Genomic DNA, 18,729 nt, shown 5'->3' with positions numbered 1-18,729 from the left:
ACTTTTAACAATAAATATTCTTCAAAACTATAATGAATCAAAATTTTAAACTAGTTTTCCACCAACCAAATAACTGAGTGAGATTGACTAGTTTATCTGCACATCTTTCTTTTGCGTTCTGTTCAAAAAGTCAGAAAAATCATTAAACTATCCATGAAGTTCACATGTTCAAGCAGTTTTTCATCATTGTTATTGTAATGAATAATCCCCATAACAATAGTGAATTCATCTAAATTCTAAATCGATTTTAATAGTCACCCAAAGGTGACCCGATATTGCAAAAGCTACCCAGAATTGGCCCACAACCTAAAATGAAGAAACATGCTCTTGGTTTTCTGTTTCTAATAACATTCAGTTAGCAATGGACCATTGTTCTGCTGCATATCTACTATTATAATCCCCAACAATAATGATGTCGCATAATTCGGTCTCATCCAGATTCATCTCGCTGAGAACACTTCACATGCCTGGATTCATCTTATACTGTTTACCTCTAACACTCCCCTCCTACACTCTCCTGCTGTCATTTACGCACACACGCACATACGTTAACTGTATTTACTTCCAGTTCACACACAGTCTACGGCAGAAGCGTGGCAGATGTCATTGGTTGTTTTTCCCTGTGGTATTCTTGAGCACCAAATCAATGCGGCTCTTACCTTAATGGTGGGAGTGGGTGTGTGTTTATGGCAATGAATGTTTGTAACTTGTTTTCTGCAAACTCTAATCATTCTAACATTATATCAACATAACAATCATTACAATAACATCATCTGAACACTCCAGGGGCCACTGAGCATCAGCGATTAGCCTTTTGATTACAGAGGCTCATTTAGGATGTTTGCCACAGGGCCATGCGTATGGGTCTTTTTTGTATGCATGTGGATGTTTGACTTCCAGGGAGAATAAATAGAAAATGAAGCTGTGAGAGAAAGGAAGAAAAGAGAGGTGCTAAAACATCAAACAACACTTATTAGGCATGAACATGTCCAGAGAAGTATTTGAACACACCATACATGTGTTATGGCATATAGATGTGCATATATTGATTTGAATGATTAATGTTAATTGTAGAAACAGACTTTAAATATGCTAGTCTGGCATTCTGGAGTATACAGGAGCATTTCTGATTTGATGCTATCAAGTGGATACAATGTGGAAAATACAGTAATAATCACTTTAAAGTGCATTTTTAAATGGAAAAGGCAGTGGCCATTTGCCTTTGTATAGTAGTAAATAAATAGTTAAATGTAACAGTTAAATGTAACAGTAAAATAAACTTTTCAACTGGACAAAAAATAGACAGTTAATATACTTTAAATTGCAATTAAAATATTTGTTTTACGTAAATACTTTATTATATATATTTTTTTTATTTATGTTTTTATGTAATACACTGATAATCAATTTTAAGTTTTTAGTTTTAAGTGGCCCTCCTAATCCTCCATTAAGTTGTCAAATGAGTGGGAAGCAAATAAAAGAAGGGAATAATGATATGATCATGAATTTGACTGACTGTATTTAAAATATATCCACAGCGATTTGCTTATAGATACAGACAGATTTCTTGAAATCTTGTCTTGTACTCACTGGAAATTTTGTCAAATATTTTTATGAGAGAAAAAAAATGTTTTACATTAGACTCACCTTACTGGCTGCTTCAGGGGAAAAGGTAATGGCATCCAAGAAGTTAACAGAATCTACAGGCAGAAGTTGGTCAGAGTATTTGGCACAGGTGTCGCAGGCATGCAGAAAGCCGTGATCACACTGGGGGGCTTTTTCCAGCACATGCTGATCCCTTTCCCAGAACAGTTGATGAAGCCAGGTGGCATGTACAGCGCCAGAAGTAAGCATTCCACCTCCCTTAAGGGGGATTCAAGGGGCCAGTTTGGAGATTGGCAGGACGTTCTGGCTGGTCAGTACCGGCTCCAGAGCTTTTAAAGGATCAGAATCCTGATCGGTCAACTTCTTATAGTCCAGACCTAAAGAACAAGACATTATGACTTCAGCAACAGTTGCCACACTTTCTTCTGCAATTAATATTTCTCAGGATGGGTGAGTTCAATGTCTTTAATCAATTTCTATACAGGCACATACCTTAAAGTCAAAAAAACCCAAAAAACAATTTTTCACATTATTCACCAGTTCCCTGAACATGCTGGCCTTTTGTGACCATGCTGTCACAGTATGGGGCAATTTGACATACTGGAATCCACTATGTGAAATTTGAGAATACTTTCTCCATCTCTGCTAATTCAAAATTTATTGGACATTTGTTTTAGTTTCAAGTTTTTATGTGGCTTCTATATGTGTCAATCTATGTGAATAGGTGTAGACTTGGCATGCCTCCAGGATATATCAAGTCAGACAGACAACATTACACTGACACACAAGGCCTCATCAGGGCATTAAATATTGAAACACCTGCCTCTGAGAATGGGCCCATCTCACGACATGGGCCAGAAGGGCATTCAACACACACACACACACACACACACACACACATATACTCTAACAGACAGGGATGTGAAAAAAAATGTGCGATCTCTCTCCCTTGGGTTGTGGCAGATGCTATGAACAGTCTTTACAGGTCTGTCTGGGAGCATGTATGCGACAGAGTGTGTTTTCGGTGCCTACTAAGTGTAAGTGCTTAAAAGGGAAGGTATATGAGTTGAGACAGAAAAGAGTGAGGTGTGAAAATTTCACTCCTGTCCTCTCAAAACACTCTCTCCAAGATTATCAAGTTAAAATGTAAGTAGTTCATGTGACAGCAAAGCTGATTTTTTTTTAAAGTTATTACTTCAGTCTTCAGTACCACATGATTCTTCAGTAATGATGCTACTATGCTTGTAAACAGTTGATATTTAAAGGGATACAGTAGTTAAAAATTCTGTCATCAGTTACTCACCCTCATGTAGTTTCAAATCCATAAGACTTTTATTCATCTTCAGAACTGACATCCGAGAGCTTTCTGACCCTGCATAGACAGCATTGCAACTACCACATACAAACCCAAGACATGTAGCAAGGACATTGTTAAAATAACCCATGTGACATCAGTGGTTCAACCTTAAAGGGACAATAAGTAACTTTTTAGGTATTTTATTATCTAAAATCAATATTTGTATTCAGAAATATGCCCTCAATGGTGTACAAATACCTATGCCAATGTTTAAACTAATCCTTGTAAATGAAGAATTTATTATCTTTATATACATGGGACGGGTAGGTCGACGGAGGCTTCCATGTAGTTCCGCCATCTTGCAAAACTATAATAGCAGAGAGGGACAAAAAGTACTAAGCCAACGCGTTTCCACAACGCGTTTTCGGTCAGAGCCAGAAACGCAGGTGCAGAGCAGTGAGAGGCGCTTGAAACTGCACCGGCAAGTTTAAAAGTCTGGATTGCATTCTTATTATGGACCATACATATGCCGCGCCACAGGAGAAGAAAACATCGTCACCAAAACAGTCAAAAATAGAACGTAAAAGGAAACGTGACCGTAGATTACAGAAAACAAGAGTTAATGTCGGGGAAGCTTTTTCTAGGTGGAAAGAGCTAATGCTGGATAAAGTCAGTGTTACAATCTATATTAAAATATTTTTTTTATATCTAACAATGCACATTATTCAGAAAATATAACGAATAAAGAAGACATAACTACTAATTACAATATTTCATGTTTTCCACAGTCAGTAATTCATACTGTAACATTTGTTTGTTTATGGTCATGTTGCAGTTTGTTTGAAATAACACACCTGTTCACCTGAAGGAAAACTCGACGAAGTGCTATTAGAAGACATCCCGTCAAAGCTTTTTGGTACATATCGCCTACCGTAGATGCAACGCGCATTTGAAAAAGCGAGGCACTCGAGAGCAAAATTAGTTTGAATGCAAAATACAATTTCACCACTAGATGGGAGTAATTCCTACTTACTGTCCCTTTAATTTTATGAAGCTACGAGAATACTTATTTTGTGCAGAGAAAACAAAAATAACAACTTAATTCAACAATTGTTCTCTTCCATGTCAGAAGGACTATTTTAATGATATCTTTACTACCTTTCAGGTCCTTGAATGTGCTAGTTTGTTGCTGTCTATGCATGGCCAGAAAGCTCTCAGATTTCTTAATTTGTATTTCCGAAGACATGAGGATGAGTAATTAATGGCAGAATTTTCATTTTTGGGTGAACTATCCCTTTAATGTTTTTGTGGAAACTGTGATACATCTTTTTTTTCTGGTTTCTTTGATGAATATAAAGTTCACATATACAGCAATAACTTGTAACAGAAATCCTGTGCGTCATAATAAATGTCTTTACTGTCACTTTTGATAAATCTAATGCATCCTTGCTCCATCTAATTTAAGTCAAAAAGAAAAAGAAAACAATCTTACTGAACCAAAATTGAATAGTAGTTCTCTCTGTCTCACTATATATGTGACCCTGGATCACAAAACATGTCTTAAGTCGCTGGGGTATATTTTTAGCAATAGCCAAAAAAAACATTGGGTCAAAACTATTGATTTTTCTTTCATTCCCAAAATCATTAGGATATTAAGTAAAGATCATGTTCATGAAGATATTTTGTAAATTTCCTACCATAAATATATCAAAACGTTTTTTTTTTTGCACCCTCAGATTCCAGATTTTAGTTGTATCTCGGCCAAATATTGTCAATAAACCACACATCAATGGAAAGCTTATTTATTCAGCTCTCAGATGATGTATAAATACGCAATTTCAAAACATTTACACTTAAGACTGGTTTTGTGGTCCAGGGTCACATATTATGTGTATGTATGCATATTTACATTTATGTATTTTAAGCAGACATTACTAACTGCAGGCACATCATATTAAGAATCATATTAAGAACTAATTATTGGGTATGCGCACCAGTTGTAAATCTGGATAACATTTCACATAAGTATAACTCTCATGCAGTTATTAGTGAATGATTCCTGTTAAGTTTGCCATTATCACCTGCATCACATGCAATTCCCCGATACTGGAAAGAGAGAGAGAGAGAGAGAGGTAGCTAATGAACCCATTCAAACCTCACTCCGTGTACTTCATCTCATGTACTTCACAATAATATTTATTTTCTTATCAGAAAAGAACAAAAATGCATTGTATGCGGGCTAATTAACATTCCTCTATTACTTTCATTGGCACCTTCACAGCTCAGCGACCCATTTCCTGTTGCTCAGCTGGAGAGAGATGTGTCATTACATGGGAAATTTCTGGTTACGGTGTTGATTGACATGCTTGCAAGCAGGAGCTGATTTATCGCTTCATTTGTGTTACCAGGTCAGCTAGGTATCGACTGAATCCTCTTTTCTTTAAAACGATTTCACAGTCATTTCACTGCCAGGCTATAACCAATGTTTTTGCAAAACACAGTTTAAAGATTTAGTTTTCAAATCTGATCTTTAAACCTGACTACCATTTTGGCAGTGATGAAATCTGATCCATTTGTTTAGATTTTGGCTGTTACTCACCAACAGCGATAGTTTTGAGCTTCTTGAGCAGTTTGAGGTATTTAGTCATGTGCGTGTAGAATGACTCTGGGTCTGTCTTTAGGGTCTCAAACAGGCCCAGAGCCTCCATTCTGTACTCGATGTCTTTGGTGGAAATCCTGAAGGAAGAGAGAAATGAGAGATGGATGGAGATGCAAGACTGAAAGGTGAGAGAAATGAAACAATGCACAGTCGTAACCAAGGTCTGTTGAAGCAGTGATCACTCAACCTTTGAAAATTGCTTGTAGAGAATCAATTAAGGCAATGCACAGGCATTTTTCCCCTCAATCGTCCCCCGAACCAGATGAGGTACATTAAGGTCGTAGTTAATACGCTGTGATGGCCCACTTGTGCTGGAGAATTGATTTTGTTTAATCTAAAAGAACTTCGCCAAACTACTTAAAGGCCATTAAACTTTATTCACTGTGGTTTGACCACTTCAGGACCAAAAAAATAATAACTTTCAAGCAGTGAATTATAGCCTATGGCCAGCGTTTACCGACCCACAATAAATCTGATGTCAGGTTTGGATTCTATGGGTGTCATGTTTTATGTTAGCGCTGCTCTGATTTCCATAATTTATCTCCACGGTGACTTCATAAGCAGGCGAGCGGACTGGCCCTCCACCTCGCTCTAATTGAATGGCTTTTCAGTAAAGATAAACAGCTTTACTGCACCACAGAAATATCCCATATCAATTCTGATGCATGGAAATGTTTTATAGAGTTGGGTTATCAATAAATTACTATGCGAACCTTCAATGACTGCCAAGTCCATTCATCCAGCAGGTCTGCTGATGCTGTACGTGAGGGCATAACGGGATGGAGAAAGAGTCGTAGACAGAAAGAGAGAAAAAATACATAAAAAGCATGCTGACTCGATGGAGTCAGATAAGTGGGCTGCGCAGACCTCCACAGGGGCAGAGAAAAGGGCCACTTAAAAAAAAGTCTTTGCTTCTGTATTTTCTGTTTGCACATTTTTAACATTGTTATTGGCATTTTTTTATTATTGTTTTGGACAATGCAAGACAATGATCTGAAATGCAAGCAAGTCTATAAGAGAACGGCTGAATGGAAGTAAAGGTTTTCAAATGACAGTAAATTCTTAACATAAACTCCACTAAAACGCTGATGGAGGAATCTGAAATGTGCTAGCATGCTCATAAATACAAATGTCACAAATGAAGCAGTTCTGCAAATGAGAGAAAATCTTAATAAATAACTACACTAAGTATTTTGCAGCTGTTATTGGTGATAATTGCTTTCTTCAATGGATTCATGAAACATGCAAATGTAAAAATGTATTTAATTTAAATCTCTGTGTTGTTTTTTTTTTTTTTTTTTTACTTTTACGCATTCATAAGTTCTGGTTGAAGTTCTTATTACATTTAGTGTAAAAATATGCAAAATAATACATTGGGGTGCAGCACTGTAGATTACTTTCTATAGAATATTAGAGGCATAAATCATGTTTCTATTGTTAGAACCATGGTGTTGGTAAGATTTGTAAAATGTTGATTTTAAAGTCTCTTATTTGATTAAAGGTACAGTAAAAATAGCAAACTTTCAAATATTACACATTACAGTAACTGTTTAATATTTCAATATATTTTAAAATGCTATTTTAAAGCTGAATTTTCAGTAGTCATTACTCCCGTAAAGAAATCATTGCAATGTTCTGATCTGATTAAGTTTTCACAATGGTGGCCTATGGCACTTTAAATCACCTTGATAAGCCCAACACCTATTACAATAAAAAGGACTATAAAAATGTATTTCTTTGTTTAGTGACCAGAAGGACACTTTTACATTACATCACTGTTCTAGCCAAATGCACAGAAACATTCATAGAGTACAAACAGGTCTCAGAATGTGTGTAGGTAAACACTATTCCTGCATGTTCTTATCGTGTTACAGCTAATCATATTCAGCGTTAATTGAACAAAATGAGTGAGCTGCAGGGTGCATGTGGCCATTTGGACAGAGATCAACCCCTATCCATTGTCTACAGATTGTAACCCCTATAGACCTTAACTTATGTTTAATGGATATGACTATATTGGCTGGAGGCAAAACATCCAGGGGCAAGAAAGAGCAATGCAGAGAGAGGAATGCAACACAAGCTGGAAAACAACAACAGGGCAGAACAAAGTGAGGAAAAGAGAAAGAAGATAGCGGAGACAAAACAGGTAGGACAGAAATTACAGGAAGGAAATGCGGCAGGGGAGAGATAAAGAGGGAAAGAGGAGCCTCTGACTGCAGTCTGCTTATTAACACAGAATAACTGCTTTTAACAGGATCAATACTTCACTAAACACAGCAGCCATTAATCCTGTCTCCTCCTGCAGTTACAAACCCAAGAACGGAGAAAGGGTGTATGTGAGAGACACAGAGGCAGAGGCTGAACTCAAACTGAATTCTTCACTCAAGGGCCGACTGAGGCTGGCCACTGATCACTGACCCTTTTCAATATATATGTTCATTATTGTAAAAACAAATATTTACAGTCCCCTAATTTGATTGGTCAATCAACAGTCCAACAACATACAGGGTAGAACTAGGCTACAAATGTATTTGTGTGCCTCCATCTTTGGTTGAAAATTTGTGTAAACCTCAGCTTAATTAATAAACTAGAAACGTGTAGTGTCTTCTACTGAATCATGAATTTGAAAATTGGAATAAAAACCCATTTGAAGCCTTTCACGCAGAGTTTGGTAAGTGTATCCTCAGGGTCCACAGGGCACCTAACAAAGCATGCTGGGCAGAATAAGGTCAAAACCCTATAGTACATTAATCTGCATTGAAAAAGTAATCAAAGAAAATATCTAAAACCGAGTGACCTCAAGTATCATATTCAAGTTCCTAAAACCCATTAAATTAATTCTGGGAAGAGCCCATTCAGGTGGTCCAAAGCATGAGTAATATGACTGAAATGACTAACAAGAACCTGGCTTAGCCAAGTGATCAGTGCACAAAAATAAATGACTAAAACAAACTGCAATTTTATTTGGCTCCAAAGATTTGGTGCAGACTGAACAATCAGGCTGGCATCAAGGCAAAATAGATATAGACAAAGCAGTTGTCCAGAGAAAGCACCATCATTTTGAACTGACCATCTGTCCTATGTAGGATTCAGGAAAACTGTCCCACAGTTTGTCCTGATTACCGACTGCGTTAAAACTCACATACAGTATGACAAAAGGGTTTAACTCTTTCACATTTCGAGTGAATATGTATCAATAAATCTAGCCAAAAATGTGGAAAACGTTTAATAGACCAAATTGTCTATTGTAATAAAATAAATCTAAGCATTTATATAACTCTGCTGTGCCTTGTGACATAATAAACAAAATCAACCATCAGAAAAAACTAAAACAAAGAACTGGCCCTTTTCCAATGCCTTTGAAATAGCATTATATAAACATATCATATACAAATCATGGAAACTGAGTAAATAACATAAACGATGCAAAATATGTGTTTACAAGTCCTCATCAGTCAGAAAAGCCTATTTGCTGACAAATTAGCAAACAGAAACCGCAATACAATAAAACTTTTGTGTAATTGCCAAAGTTGCTCAAACTCCCCCTGGTGCCACTCTCCTTTGATAACATCTTTGATGGGGGGGATTTTAGAGATTTCATGTTCTACACAGAGCTACGAAAAAACCAAACCAACAAAATAAAACAGAAGCCTTGGGGATGCTAATGAGCATGCAAGGACTCTCACAGGCAGAAAAAAACAACAACAAAAAAAAACATTCACAGTAAATCAGTTTCACCCAAGCAATCTGTACTAAATAAGCGAAGTCAAATGAGTGCATGTTTATGTGGAGGGAGGGAGAGAGAGAGAGAGAGAGAGAGATTCAGGGTGATTAAACCCGGTGAGAGATGGAGAGGGAGTTGATTAAACCAGGCTTTGAACAATGATTCAGCGACAAATTTACCGTGCAGCGAGCTCAGGAGAGTGGATTTTGTTTGTGTGTGGATTTTCAAAGCTGTATTAAACTGACTGCAAAACTATTTAAGAAATACTATTCTAGCCTTAATACTAAAATGTAGTTCTGGAAAATCGCACAAACCGATCGCCTGGAAGCCAGTCACTGCAATCGATCCGTGCAATCTTCTGTTTGCGCCTCTAGAGCACAGGGGTCGCAAGGTTCTGACCTGCTGGGGGCCTCACGTCAAGGAAATAAAAACTGTTACTCGTGGAAGACATTGCTTCTAACTGAGGTTTTGCAGGCTCATTTCTCTGAAAAAGTGTTGTGTGTGCAGTAAATCTTGAGTGTGAGTGGTGCTAAAGTCTGCTGTGTGTGTATGTGTTTGTGTGAGAAAGTATGAGTGTCTTACCCGCTATCACAGAATCTTGAGGTGTGTCATGTGCACTTCTCAGAGAGGGATGCTGTACCACTGAGCCAGAGAACGAGAGATCCCATACACACTCTTATCCAATGTCCTAGATAATCAGGTATGAAGAACAGATCAAATAAAAGACTGATAAAGAGGTAGAAAGAAAAACTCAGACAGACAGACAGACAGAAAGACAGACAGACAGACAGACAGACAGGCAGGCAGACAGACGGATAGATAGATAGATAGATAGATAGATAGATAGATAGATAGATAGATAGATAGATAGATAGATAGATAGATAGATAGATAGATAGATAGATAGATAGATAGATAGATAGATAGATAGATAGATAGATAGATAGATAGAACACAGCTGTAACATATTTCTAACAATCCTGACCCGTCTTGCTCTGAAAGAATGTTTGATCCCTTTTCTGGTTGCTCTTGCAAATCAGATCTGGCCTGAGCTGCTGGAACTTCATTCTGCAGTTCCTACAGTAAGTATTGGCCGATGACAAATCTTGCCAGGCTTTAGTCAACCCAGACCTGTGACTCCACTCCTCACAAAACTGAGTCTCAGTCTCTGTGAGCCAGGACTCTGGTTTGGATCAAAAGATCAATCCTGAAACATGAGCTTTTATTCTAGAGACCAGCGGAAAGTCATATTCAAAGGACAGCCAGATTAAAAGCTGCAGGATGTGTGTCATTCTCTTTCAACTCTGGACACATTCACTGTGAATGACAAGCATCTGCAAAGTTGTAATCTAGGCAAAAGGTCACTTCACAATGTTATATTAAAGATAACTTTACATTTAATGTAAAATGTGAAAAATATTAAACAATCCAAGACGAACATCGATATACAAATATATACAAAACATATATGGAAAAAAATTAAAATTAAATAATATAAATATATATTATCTATTGTTCTCTTAAGGTCACTATATACTAGAAAAAAAAAATCATTGTACACAGGCACACAGTACCTACTCCACCAGTCCCAGAATAGTCTCTTTCTTGTACTGGTTGTCTCTGCTAAATCTCTTCACATCAACTCCACGGCCGAGTCCCTGTAGCACCTGAGCTTGAGTCAAATCTAGTCTCAATTGACTAATCGGGGCCTGCAGTTCCTCATCTGCTCAATCCCATCCAGCGTTGTCTGTCACATGCTTGGTCACAAGATGAATAAGCTCTCTAGGATCAGCCTACATGGAAACAAAAGTCAAAGAATCAATAGTGTTAAAACAAGCAGTGAGTAAGACTGCAAAAACAGTGCTTTACTATGCAAAGTAGAATCCTACTTGGCACATTCTCTCCATAAAAATTAATCCAATTTATTCAACCACAAAACATTCTATTTCCAGGATTAAACTAAATTGTGAATCTCAGATTCATAATGTGGTCTCACACTTCTCGACCTGTACAGTACACAGCCTCCATTATTACTGTACACTATTGTAATCGTTATGCTAAGTAAGAATTTGAATTCAGTGTAATCTAGTTTGCCACGAGGAGATATGAACAGGTTAAGAGTCTTGACAGAAGAACAGGATCTAGAATGATTACTCACTAATCTATATGGAAATTATTTAAACAGCATGTTATGAGTATAACAGACTCTGATAATGGGAAGCTGTGTGGGATTGTGCATTAATGAAGTTTGACCATTAAACAGCACATGTTTTAAGCTGACTATACGGCAAGTATAATAAGACAGTTTAGAGGTAAAGAACAAGGTACAAGAAAATAAAAACATTAAAAGAAACCGAGCACAATGACAGACAAGTCTGTTAGGGAAAATAAAGCACAGAGCATGATAAAAGTGTGACAGGATTAGCGAAGCCCGTCCTATTGGATTGGTTGCTATACGCATTGATTATCCTATCACTGCGTAGTGATCACATATAAATATAGCAGTTAGGTGGTATGACATCATGAGACACGCCCCTTGTTGCTGCGTCATTTGTAGTTGCCGGTCAGAGCATAGAGTTGGATAAACCTTGCAGCTGGTGCTTGGTTGGTACCATGAGCTGCACAGATTCAACAATATACAAAAGTATTAAATGACAGAAAAAAAAAAAAAGATTTCTTATTAGTTTTAATTAACAATATCAACACTGGTTTATCCTCACTGCATGCATGTCCTGAATGTAGCCTGTCAAAACTGAATTCACCATGTTGGCATCTACTACTCTGGCTACTTCTTCCAACTGACACACCATTCTTTAGGTTAGCATTTTGCATTCGCATCACATCTATTTATGATAAATGTCCTCAGGTGTGTGTACAAGAGTGCAGAGGTGGCCGGTTTAGTGCCTCCCCATAGGGCCTCAAATATAATGCTTGATCATTCAAATTTTACGATTACAATTTTTTTGAATCGCAAATCAAAATAATGATAACTGCGGCATCTGAAAACACTCAAAAGGTTTGGGCGGAAAACTAGAGGGTGCTTACAAACACCTATTTAAATATAATGGGCATGCGGGTGGTCTGAATATGTACTTTTTGTGTTTGCTGTAGGCTATGATGAACGGTTGTATACTCTGTGGCTTGCTCTCACCCTGACAATTATGCTAAACAGTGTTTTGATTCCTTTTCTCAAAGACAGAAGCGAGCAACTTGGCTTTGCCCACAAAAAATCCAGTAGGATGGGGTTTATTTAAAAAAAAAAAATTTTTTTTTGAATAAATAAATAAATAAAAATCAAAGCATTGCCTACTAATGCTTAATGCGTAAAAAACAGAAAAGGACCCAAAAAAACCAAACAAACATGAACATACTGTAGTGTACTGTTAAAAGGAACATCCATCAACATCAAATAAAAGGCTGATAACTAATCACCGCATCCTCGCTGGTACTCAGAATGCAATATTAAATTACAAGCTCGCACTGTGTATGAAAGACACAGCACTGGCTGTAAATGCGTCAATCGTTAATAATGTGTTTATCAAGCAACAATATCTCTGTAAGTATATTTCAAAAACCAAAGGTAGTCTTTTAGCTGTCGTGCCATTTTATAATCATACTGGAGTTCTGTCTGTTATTCCACATTAGCGAATGGATGCGTGGTATAGTATATATGGGCTGGTAACTGAAACTTTGGCAATACAAACCCTTCGGGGGTGATTCATGAACTAATGTGTCCTGAGCAAGACATTTAACCCTAGACACTTGATGGAGATTAGGCGGATAGGATGCCAATGTGGAAAAAATATGACAGAAAATGGGTTTTATTTCAAATTCTTAATTCATTACTTCTTCACTATCTTTACCTATGATACAGTGTGGCAGATTAGGAAAAAAAAAAGTAATGTTTTAGGGTATCGTACCTGTAGTAAATCTATTAAAACTGAATATACTACAGATGATGATTACAAATAATAGTTTTTAATTTAACATTTTAAATTATGATAAAAATAAATTGATATGATAGTTATAAATGTATTAGAATTTAAAATTTGATCATTTTTACACATATACAAAAAAAAAAGTTTGGTGGCAGCAATATATATATTTATATATATATATTTTACAAATAAATTTTCTATTCATTAAAGAATCCTGAAAAAAATTATGCATCATGGTTTCCAAAAATATAAGTCAGCACAACTTGTTTTTTTAAGACTGAAAATAAGAAATGTTTCTTTAGGATCAAAACAGCATATTAGAAGTGTTTCTATACAAACTTGTTAACTTTTTTCTGGCGGTTTTAATAAAATAGACTTTGTTTTTCTGTACAAAGTCAAAGTTACGAGTTTTAACTTTACACTTTACACTCCATTTATGTGTTTATGACATGGTATATGGAAAAATAACTGTTTGAATAATGTTTATATATAATGTTGTTATATATAATATGCACATACAGCATAGCATAGGCTTTTTTCATAGTTTGATGAGAATGTATAAATTTACTTTTAAAATTTATTAACAGAACCATGTGGAGTAGTGCAGAAGAATTTTGGACAAGCCAAGCCAAGACTAATACCTTTGTTTTAAACAAAGATCCATCTAAACATAAGTAACTCCAAAGATCGCAGATCTTTTCTTTGGATGAATAAAAGTAGAAAGAATGCATTTCCAAAGATGCACTGCCTTAATTTAAGACATGCGCTGCTTTCCATTTCAACAGATTCAAGAACAGAAAACAACACCCAGATACGGGAGAAAACACTTGCTCACTGTTAGTAGGGCGTCACAGTACAACAGGATCACAGACTCATTCCTACACAGAGAACATAATTATGCACTTAGATTTGAAAGAAACATCTTGTTGGGCTTAATTTGCAATGCAAAGGCAGCGCGCCGTATAAGATGGAGCAGAATTCATCCAGAGGCCCGACTGCATGCTCCTACGGACCTACTTACTTTCAATAACAACACGTGCATGTGCTGCCTGTGATAGTGATGATGTCTGAGGGGGATCTGCTTGGAAAAAAGGGCAGAGAAAGCAAAGGAAAGCACAAGGATGGATGTGTGACAGGCGCGAGAGAGATTATGTGTTACGTGAGAGAGAACGAGGAGGTTTAAATTAAGAGAAAAGGACGGATAAATGGATTACCATAAAGGAAATAAGTGGAGGGAGGGAGAGAAAAGGCAAATGAAGAGACAAATGAATAAAGACGGTACGAATTTAAGAGGTACAAATGTCGGGGGCGTTAGAGGCCTGTCGTACAGCTTGTCTGCCGCAAGACCGTCTCCTTCAACAAATATCAGCAAACACCAATTGAAATGTCACTTGGAAAGAGAACAGATGAAAATAAAACACACAGAACATCATATTCTTTCTCTTTCCATCAGCGGTAATGGATTTTCTCTAGCATTTAACCAACGCCACACAGAGGTACATTACCATCCATTAGGAAGAGTGCGCATGTTCATGCGGATGTGTGAATTGCCATACGGTGTACAGTAAACACTGGCCACTTATTACCTCAGCTTCTTTTTAGAAAAAAACAAAAAAACATTCTTAGTGCACGTGTGGGCAGCAGCGTGGGGCTGTGGATTCAGAGAACTGGAACCTTGAAAAGATCTACGAACAATCATTTCCTTCCATTAGCTTTTGTATTGCTCTTTACAGGGGCAAGCCATTTAAAGTTTCCAGCTCGGACGTCAAAGACATTGAAAAAAGGAACAAGCTAAATTATATACCTTAAGGGTCTGTCATTATTTTATTTCCTGCCGAGGCGCAATCGAAACACAGCTAAAAGCACATAAAATGGAAGCAGACAATATACTTGTGACATGCATTCTTTGAGTGTGTTTTGTTTATCGCACACTCCTGGAGCAGCCCTAGGATTAACTGCGGCGCTCAAGGGTGAAACAGTTCTCGAGTGCTTTAACATTTCTTTTTTTCTTGTCCTTACACAGACTCACTAAGCCTGGTTTTTGACGGGAGACATCCAGTATAGTTTGGCCGTCATCGGCGCTACATTACAAAAGTTTGGGGTCAGTAAAATTTTATTCAGCAAAGACATATAACATTTATATAACACTTATGATGTTACAAAAGGTTTCTATTTTTAAAAAAATGCTCTTCTTTTGAACTGCATAATTCATAAAATAATTATTTAGTTTACTGTTTCCACAAAAACTATTAGGCAGCACAACTGTTATGAACAATGATGAAATGATAGTAAAAAAAATCAGCTAGTAATCACCAAATCAGCATATTAAAATGATTTATGAAGAATCGTTTGATGCTGAAGACTAGACTAATAGACTAGAGCATTTCACAATATTACTGTTTTTACTTTTTTTTTAATCAAATAAATGGATCCTTAGTGAGCATAAGATGCTTTTTCAAAATAAAAAATAATAAAAATCACCATTAGCCTAAAGTGAAAAAACTCATCTTTTTTTTTTTTTCATTTGCAGGCAATGTAAAAAAAAAATCACATTTTTAACCAGTTTTAATTCATAACTCATTATTTCCCTAAAATAAAAATGCTGTTCCTTCAAACAGTTCCTGTGTTCCTGCGGAATATAAAATAATATATTTTGAAAAACTTTTTTTTTTTTTTTGTCAATATAATGTCTGTCATTGAGGATCACTGTTGTTGGACCCCAATATTCTTCAAATGTATAGGTCATACATGTTTGGAACAACTTGATGATAAGTAAATGACAGAATAGTAATTTTTAGGCCAGGTAAAATGCCACTTTGCATACTGAACACTTGATCTTCCTGCAAACAGTGACTTTTTTATCTGTGATGAAACTATGACAGAGCCACAGTGCTGCTTTATATTTTTCACACTGCGATATAATTACAAGAACATTTCCTTGTGTTTTTTGTCATCCAAGCTGTTCAGCCCTTAGCTAAGCAGAGAGCTGCTAACTAAGTGACAGCTCTCAGAAAAGAACTGTGAAGGCTCTGAAACAAACACAGACGGTTTCAAGCTCACAAAAGCAAAAAGTTTAATGACTTGAGTTCACAGAATTAGCTTGCAGGTCTAGTTCATTAAAACAAAATGTCTTCAAACTGTCAATCTTGTGTCAGCAGCAGCCAAGTGTTCACCGAAACTTTGTTTAAATATTCAAATACCAACTTCCGGCTCATTGCTTTCTTTCCGTATTCGTCTCCTTTAAGGTATATTTTGTAAAACTTTGTGTGTACATATTGAAAATGGATTCACTATGTGTATACTCGATCTATTCTTCTTATTAAACCGGTTAGAATGCCAGAAGCTGTGAAACATTTGTATGTAATGTCTTTGAGTTCCTGTCGACATCCAACACAAACTGACTTGAGCACTTCTAGGTTATTCTTCAAATTCAGTGCAAGGCTGTATGCTTACATATTTCACGAGTCAAAGTCTCAAAAATGTAGGGCAACAGTCAAAGTTCAGTTTTTTAATGAGTGTAGTGTAACATTAGTGTTACAAGCAGACCAGAAGTTGCCCTCCCTGAAGTCGAACTGAGGGAAGAATGAAAATTGAAAGAAGCAGTGTGAACGGAGTCACTTTTTCCTGATTTCCAGGATGATTCCGAAGTTTTGAACAAATATATAAAAAGTTACAGTCGGTGGATAGGGGGGAAAATCACTCTGACTCAGCACTTTCCACCAATACAATACACTAGGTTTTCCATTTATTGTTTTTATAATGGATTATTATTATTAAAATCTTTTTAATAACTAGTATTTTGATGTATTTTTTATGTTAATGTGATCACTAGAATAACTGAAAACACAGTTTTCTTTTAACGGTTTCAAGCTTCATGTACAAAACCATAAAATAGCTCATTTCATACTTAGTTTGACCTTCTGATGTTGACAATCAGCCATTTCAGAAGGTTAAGCACATCTTTGCTCAAACTATTTGTGAAAAGAGCCACACAGTTCTTATTGCATTACAATCATCATTACAATTACAGTTCTTCATAACCCCATGCTTCACACCATAAACCTGTGAGAACACTTCTAGCCTTGATGCTTGCTCATAATGCTTGATAGGTTTTATGAAGTGTCAGCCAACTAGCACATAAACGCTGACCTATGATGAGGATGCTATGCATACTAATATGTTGTTTGTGAGAGTCCGGTGGTCAAGGAAAACACGGTGTGAAAAGTGAAGACAGAGACAGTGTTCCTTGTTAAGCAACAACTCTTAAAGTGAACTGAGAGGAGCATGCATCATTATAACAGAGAGAGAGAGAGAGAGAATGAGAGGAGATGAGACGAGAGTTACTAGAGGAATGAGAGGGAGAGATGCTAAGGTGCAACAGAGAGTGAAAATGAAAGATGGAATTATGATAATAGAATGGAGGAAGAGAGTAACCGGAGAAATGAGTAAAGAGGGATGCGGAAAGAGGATGCAAAAATTTGCAGGGAAGCAGTAAAGTGCTGTCATGTGCAATGCAGATAAAACTGAAATATTACATGAAAAGAGCAAAAGAACGATACCGCAGGAGCTGTGTAAAAGGGACAGAGGGGGAATGTGCAGAGAAATGGGCAAAACAAAGAGAGAGAAAAGGCTGATACCGTTTTATCGGTCCGGTTCAAGGTGAGAACTTGTATTGTATCGCTAATGGATTCTGTTCTTGACTCGTGTAAGTGTTTTGGAAACTTGCTAAAATGCCAGATAAAGAAGAATGGCTGTGGAATGTAGGCTGACAGAGAGAAAAGTGTATGTGCAGGCTTACCCGGCAAAGCAGGCTGCACTTGTCTTTAAAGCAGGATGTGAGGCAGGAGCAGATCTGAAGAGAGTAGTTAAATGCGCCTAATTGCAGAGCTTCTCAAAACACGTGTTAGCATCCAACACCTGAAATAGAAAAAGACAAAAAGTTGCATTCACACTCTACGTTCACACTGCACACTAATCTGCTTTGGTTTCCAAAATAGAGCTTTAGGAAACCTAGTGCATATACAGTACTATGTTAAAACCACTGACTCATTTATTACATAGTGAATTTTACATAGTTTGTTATATGGGGGGTAGAGGGGGAGCAAAAACAAAAGTATTTTCATTAACCAAAATAAAATATAATACAACTAGTAAAAACAACGAAACAAAATTTGAAAACATTTTAATGACCCGAATATATATATATATATATATATATATATATATATATATATATATATATATATATATATATATATTAAAAATGACCTCAGATTAATTTGAGTTTTAATAAAAAAATAAAAAACACTTTGGCAGCCCTAAAGTGCTAAAATGGACTAAGATTAAAACTTGATAAAAACAACATTTTTTATTTGAAATAAAATATAATATTAAAACAAATATTAATGTAATGCACTAAATAGGGGTATCGACATTGACAAAAATCATGATATTCAAATGATAAAAAAAACAAATCTCTTTTTAATTAGGGACAGTATTGGCGATA

General features: G+C 36.4%; 1 pseudogene; it reads right to left on the bottom strand.

Annotated features, from left to right (window-relative positions):
* The window catches only part of LOC113037909 (neuroblastoma-amplified sequence-like), a 146,009-nt pseudogene that overhangs the window by 37,577 nt on the left and 89,703 nt on the right, over positions 1 to 18,729 (bottom strand).

The sequence above is a fragment of the Carassius auratus genome, chromosome 20 (genome assembly GCF_003368295.1).
Source record: "Carassius auratus strain Wakin chromosome 20, ASM336829v1, whole genome shotgun sequence".
Classification (NCBI taxonomy): Eukaryota; Metazoa; Chordata; class Actinopteri; order Cypriniformes; family Cyprinidae; genus Carassius; species Carassius auratus.
Note: the sequence above shows the minus strand (reverse complement) of the source record. Positions and strands in the feature narration are given on the sequence as shown.